The sequence below is a fragment of the Neofelis nebulosa genome, chromosome 4 (genome assembly GCF_028018385.1).
Source record: "Neofelis nebulosa isolate mNeoNeb1 chromosome 4, mNeoNeb1.pri, whole genome shotgun sequence".
In the NCBI taxonomy this organism is placed as follows: domain Eukaryota; kingdom Metazoa; phylum Chordata; class Mammalia; order Carnivora; family Felidae; genus Neofelis; species Neofelis nebulosa.
Genome location: NC_080785.1, coordinates 30,937,918 through 30,943,917, shown reverse-complemented (window position 1 = coordinate 30,943,917; position 6,000 = coordinate 30,937,918).

Below are 6,000 nucleotides of genomic sequence, written 5' to 3'. Positions count from 1 at the left end.
TACAATGTAGTAAGTCTCATAAGATATTTATACACAGAGTGTAAAAATGCCCTGTATTGTCATATTTTCACACTCTTATGTCCTCAACCAAGTTTAGAAAAGCACTTTACCTCTACTAGCAAAATAAAGCTTCCTCGGCCCTTAATGATTTGGATTTATTAAAAATGAAGTTTTAAATAAAAATTTTTAAAAGCTTGAATTTTCCAAATACCACTTCTTGTCAATATCATCAAGCACCTGACTGATTAAAGGACAAAAGAAAAAGAAAAGAAGAATCTTTAAATGTTTTCCAACAATGTTAAAATTCCTCCCACTCACTGAAATATTTTCATACCGTGTCATAAAACGAAGATATCTTTAAGTTTTTCATCTTTTTATTTAAAGATAATTTATCTTTAATTACTAATCTCATGAAAATGAATGTTAGTGAGCCTAAGGCTTTCAATATCAAACACAGGAAATAGTTACAATGATACCATTGTGTACAAATAAACTTACACTTGCTTTCTGTGAGAAGCCGTTAATAAGCATACCTAACATATCTGACACATGAAGCAAATCATTTCCCTAATATACCCCTTTTCTTCTTTCTAAATTTTTCTCTTCTAAAAAAATTTTTTTGATGTTTATTTGAGAGACAGAAAGAGACAGAATGCGAGTGGGGGAGGGGCATAGAGAGGGTGAGACAGAGAATCTGAAGCAGGCTCCAGGCTCCTAGCTGTCAGCACAGAACATGACATGGGGCTCGAACTCACGAACCCGTAAGATCATGACCTGAGCTGAAGTCGAGTGGGTTAATCGACCGACTGACTCACCCAGGTGCCCCAATATACCCCTTTCCTTAACAAGAAAGTTATTTTCAAAAATAATCATTACATGAAATAAATGATGGTAATGGCCAGAAAAGAAACTCAGACAGTATAAAATTTCTTTTGTTAAACTTCATTACATAATCATGCTCACAATGAATAATTAATTAATTAATTTTACAGTGAAAAGGAAAAAAGTAATAGATTAATTCCTTTTAATTATATTCAAGCATTTTTTTGAAAAAGGAAAAACATACGGGCTTGTTGCACTAATAACATTAAAATATAATAGCAATTAAGTACCAGTTAAACAAGAATAACAATTTGAAAATAATACATTTTGTATTTTCAAGATATTAAATTCAGTAATATGTTTCATGTATGAACTAAAATTTGCATTTGATGAGCAAAAATATCATACTTGGTAGTTTATAGTCAGTTTTACTGTTTTAAAATTTAAATACAAAGAAAAACTCCAACAAGTGATCATATAGTATTCTATAATTGAAATAACTCAAGTTCCGTGTCTTTGTCTTTATAATCACTGTGCTTTCAACGTTTCTGTCCAAGCCATTATTTAACAGGAATATGTGGTGCCACTTATTAACTTCAACCATAACTTCAGAGATAGTTTAGAACTTAAACCAACAAAATATTTTTTTTCAGGGAGAAATATTTTATCACTGACATTATTTAGAATTGCTGGCACATAGTAAAAATAAAAGCAGACTGTAAAAGTCAGTTTTATTATTGTTTTTAAATCCCAAAGACAACGATTTCCCTTATTTGTCTGCTCTGGGGCAAACATTCCCATCGCGATGCCCTTGGAACGGTACTTACTAGACCATTTACCTAATGGTGCTGTCACTTCTACAAATAACATTGTTTCATGATTACATTTCTGCACAGGTCACGGTGCTAGATACTCTTATTCATTATTTTCTTTGAGCCTCCCCATATTCTGACAGTGCCAGTTACCCTTCCTTACTCTCATTTCACGGATGAGGAAACTATGTTAGGGACATTAAGTAACTTGGTTCAGGTCACATGAACAAACAACAGAGACTGTGTTCAAACTCAGGTTTGTCTGATTTGAAAGGCTTCATCCAGCCAGTCCTGCTTCTATTTATTCATGCAACACGTACGAATTGAGGGCCTTCTGCAAGCTATCAATAGAGCAGTGCATAAGAAACAGTTCTTGTCAGTAAGGGTTCTGAGATTAGTCAAGCACCCGATTTCCCCAGAGGTGGCCACTCTCCTTTATCACCATGGATTAGTTTTATCTATTCAGAAACTTCATCTCAATGTCATGATAGAGCATATAGTCTTTAGTGTCTCCATTTTTTTTTTCTGTTCTCTCTTTCAAGAACTCCTATTAATCAGATATTGGAACTTCAAGATTGACCCTCCAATTTTTATATCTTTTTGATTTTCTCTTTGCTCGTTTGTTCTACTTTCTGGATTGATTTCATCAATGATAACTTCTGATACTTACATTTAGAATTCCCTGTTTATTCTAGCTGCTGAAGTCTCCCAGAGTCTTTGTTTCCTAAGTGGTTTGTAATATTTGAACGTGTGCTTATTTCCAACACAAGTTGTTCTTTGTGTCCTAGCTTGAGGCACAATCCTAATGGGTATCGTATTTGTCTCCTATATGGGCCCCTTCATGGTTCAAATGGGCCAGACCGATGTTTACTATCTTGGTAAAGGGTCTCTGTACCTTGTGAGGAGTATGAATTCGGACTCGACATTCAGGCACGGTGCAGGTCTGAGGTCTAAATTCCTCTGGGCTGCCTTCTCTCCCTTGATTTTAGATGGGTGGGTGGCTTCTTTGATGTTTCCCCAGTCAGTTTCGCTGAAGCAGTGTGTTGAGATTGCTGGCTTTTTGCAAGATGGTTATCTTTAGTTTCCCTACAAGTATATGACCCCAGGCTTGTGTTTACAAAAAGATTAAAGAAGGTAATTTAGATGCTACAAAACAAAAAGCAAAAAGCAAAAAAACTGTAACACTTCAACAAAGTGGACAGTCTCCTTTCAGAGAACTGCAAAATGGGGTAGAAAGCAGGAAGATTTTATAGGATAAAGAATAAAGAATAAAGAAGAAAACAATAAAAATATCTGAGTAGCTGGAGCCACACCTTCCTTCAGGAAGGAAGGAGTCAACCTTCCTTCACATGAGAAAGAATAAGAAAGTAAGTATAAAGCTTAGAATTAACTTGGCATCTGGGGATTGGCTGATTGGAAGTCTGATCAAGAGCAACATTTACAGGGATGTGACAATTATCATCCGAGTTTCAGTTTGCTAACACGGCACCCCAGCTCCACCCTGGGTCTAGAAGTTCATTTCAAAATTTGCAGTGTCTTCATTCTGCTATAGTCAGAACCCAAGACCCAACAGTTAAGGCCTATAAACCCTCTACTCCTTCAGCTCCAACTCCTGTTCACTACTGTGACTTTGAGTTTACTTTTCACTTCTGGCACCTGAGGATTTCATTCTTTTAGTTTCAAGCTTATCTCAAATTTCCCTTTGGAGGGAATGGTTTTTTTTTTTTTTTTTAATTTTTTTTTTTAATTTATTTTTGGGACAGAGAGAGAGACAGAGCATGAACGGGGGAGGGGCAGAGAGAGAGGGAGACACAGAATCGGAAACAGGCTCCAGGCTCCGAGCCATCAGCCCAGAGCCTGACGCGGGGCTCGAACTCACGGACCGCGAGATCGCCACCTGGCTGAAGTCGGACGCTTAACCGACTGCGCCACCCAGGCGCCCCGGAGGGAATGGTTTTATAACAGCTTCATATCTATCTCTCCGTCACCCTGTTCGATATCTTCCTTCTCCCATCCATTGAACCCCCACTCTCCCATTAATCCCCTGTTGTCTTCTTCCCTTCTCCCTTCTTCTCCAGACTCTCTATTGCAAACCCCCACAAACAAGGTCAGGAAACTAGAACCTTCCCTAGAAGTTTTTTTAGTGGGTATTTTGAGTAGGAAAGGCTGGAAACATCCAGAGATACTCAAAGTGAAGGCTATTATCCTGCTGCTTATAACTGATCCAGTGAGTGACTCAATGGATTTTAAAAGATGTAAAATTAGAGTCATTCATGTAAAGACAGAATTTTAGTTGCTTTCTTCCCATATTACAGAAGTCTGTCAGAGAGGATACACTACTTGGCCCAAAGCTAAGAAAATATTTTATTTCAAAGTTTTACTATGAAGATTTGAGGATCGAGTTTTCTTTATAAGATACAGAAGCAGCAGAATCTTAAGACGTAAGGCAAAGGTCTGCCTGAAAACATGCTATATGAAGGCTTTAAAATTTCCTTTCTCTTAGACTCGGTAACAGTCGTATTTTGCATCCATTTTTAAGTAGTACTCTGATATAACCCTTCCCACATCACTTCTCCTTTGAATTTCACATGACAGTGACATTACAACAGTTGGAGGTGGGACAATCCTAGAGTTCTAGGTGGTGCCCAGCCACAAAATAAACGGGAGCACGAGGCAAAATTCAGAGAAGCACAAAGGAGCATCTACAACCTGAGTAACTTAGGTGGGGACTCACTGAGGACGGTAATAGAAGCTGACATTTATTGCATCATACCATTCACTGGGCATCAACCTAAGTGCTTTGCATAGACAGTATTATTTCCCTCTAACACTAGCTACTATTGCTATTTCCATTTACAAATGAGGAATTGGAGACAGAGTGTTAAAATAACTTTCTCAAGGTCATACAACTAGTGACTAGTGAGAAAGTGACAGAGAAAGGGGGGGAGAAAGCAAGGAGAAGCAGCAGAAGCTTGTGGACCATGTATTTATTGTGCTGCAGATCTGCCACGATGCCTTCAGTCTCCAAGTCTCTTCACTCCCAATTTCAGATCCCAAGAGAGTGCATCTAATAGGTCCAGCTTTGGTCCATCCCTGGTAAATTAATGAGCAAGGATCAGAGAGCACAATAACGTAGTCCTGATACCATCACCCCTGTATATAAGGAGCACTGCCAAAAAACACGGTAATGGTTGTGAGTAGGCAGGCACCCCAAGTAGCACCTACTATACAGTCTAATGATGTAAGAAACTATCGTATGTGTGTACATGTATGATTTTCTGCATGTGATACATGGTCCATAAATGAGGATTACATTCGTTAACTAAAATACATACCATGTAAGTTTTATTATGTTTTGGTTTTTCTGAAGTATATATGTATATTGAATGAACTGGGATCCTCCTATTATTTCATTTTTCCCTAAAATGGAAAACTCCCTGAAGAAGCTCAGTTTTCACTAAAATGAAAGACTTCAGTTTCTATTTCTCTTGTTTCTCATAGCATGCTATTTTAGCTATTCTGAAAAAACACCTGCTGAAAACTGCTAGGTTAAAAAAATATATCAAATACATTGATGAACGGGTAGGAAATGAAGGAATACTCAGAAAGGAACAAAAGAAAAAAAAGAAGAAAAATGAGAGTATCCTGAAAAATAAGTGAGGGCCAAAGTGGGATTTTGTCAAGAGATTATCTGTCAAATTCTGGACACCTACAGCTCCTGCTTTTATAGCTGTGCAGCATGCCAATGTCAGGAAATAAAGCCAAGAACCCATCTAAAAGAAGGAATCTAACAGGGGCAAATATCTGAAGCCCTAAAGGACTACATTCCCAGTGTAAGGGTGAATGAGGAAGAAATCTGATGCATAAGTCAGATTTCTGACTTGTCAGAAATCTGATGGCTGACTTGACCTTGGAATCTAGGAAAGAAAAACAAAATCTCTTCTGGGAATGTCCTCTGAGAATCAAATCCAAGCCATTTGGATCTGAGGCCAAATGAAATCTATCTGTGCAGTCCAATACACTTTAAGTGAAAAGTTTAATCTGGTCCTAGGTTTTTGCAGAAGCAAATTCCAATACTGTCTAGGAAAACTCAATTTTAACTCTGGCCTCTGATAATTCTGACAGTTACAACTCCAGAAACATGAGTGCAGAATCCAAAATCACAATCCACAAAGAAATAGGCACCATGAGCAAAAGCTAGAAGAAACAGCACAAAAGATCCATAAAACGTCCAGTTTGGGATGTAACAGATACAGAATATAGATTGTTTGATGTTCATGTGATGTTTAATATGTATAAGAAATTAGAAAATGGCTCAAAAAGAATCAAATAGAATTTGTAAAAATTAAAAGTTATCTGAAAATAT